Consider the following 1,107-nt stretch of genomic DNA (forward strand, 5'->3'; position numbering starts at 1 on the left):
AAACCGAATTTCGATCTTGTTTCCAAAATTCCAAAAGCCTTCCCCCGGACAAAAGAACAGTAAAAAGGCAAAAAAAGAAACTGGACAGCCACCTCCTCGACCTAAATATGAAATCGCCGAAGACCAACGGACGAGGCAAATAACCCCACAAAGCACGCCTCTCGCCCATTCTTACATCTCGCATGAAAGAAAAAGGAAAATCTGTATGCAGCGTTCTTACAGCAAGAATTCCAAGCTTTACGTAAGGGTAAGTACGAATTATCTGGGCCATCCGTCAAACTTGCTGACAGGCGAAGATCACTGGTTGAGGCGATGACGTCAGCTCTTTGACACAGCGAAGGGGAGTAGTGAGTGGATGAGCGAGTGGGGGGATGGGGAAAAGGGGGAAATAATATACTTTCTAATAAAAAAAATATGTACCTATATTCATCTAAAATACGTACGTGAATTCCTAAAATTATGTACATCATTTCATAGTATACCAAAAATTATGGATTACCCCCTCATATTTTCGGTGAAGTTTAGATTATATGTTTGCCACTTCCAGTACGTGGCTCGTCGATGATAGGGACTTATATACACATTTTCTTTTGTGGCCTATAAACGTCTATGCGATAACGGACATGCACGATTCCTCTCTCACCGAAATCAGTGAAATCAAATTCCCTGTTCCATTGCAACAAGGACCTACAAAGACACATTTATCTAACAAAAAAACAAATAGAAAATAAAACAGGGTCAAAAGTGAGACTCGCACAGATGAACAGTGCCTTCCCGAGATTAAAATCTAGAGTGAACACACGTGAACATGGGTTCCAAACATCAGAACGCCAGTCACACGCCGAACTTGGTGTTCCGAGCCCAGCCCTCCTCTCGCCCGATACCACGAGATCGAGGTCTGTGATTGCCAGACGGACTCCCAAACAAGAGCAAGCCGGCGAGAAAACCGCGAAAATAGGCAAACTTGGCAAGAGATTTTACAGGTATCCCAAGTAAACCCTCAAACGAGAGAATGGAGCAACTTGCTGCATATTGAGCAAAACGCTCTAGCTATGAAGAAGGCACAATGACTTTTTTATAATTTATATTTCCAATGTAAAAGGCGAT

Source organism: Penaeus monodon, chromosome 22 (genome assembly GCF_015228065.2).
Source record: "Penaeus monodon isolate SGIC_2016 chromosome 22, NSTDA_Pmon_1, whole genome shotgun sequence".
NCBI classification, from domain to species: domain Eukaryota; kingdom Metazoa; phylum Arthropoda; class Malacostraca; order Decapoda; family Penaeidae; genus Penaeus; species Penaeus monodon.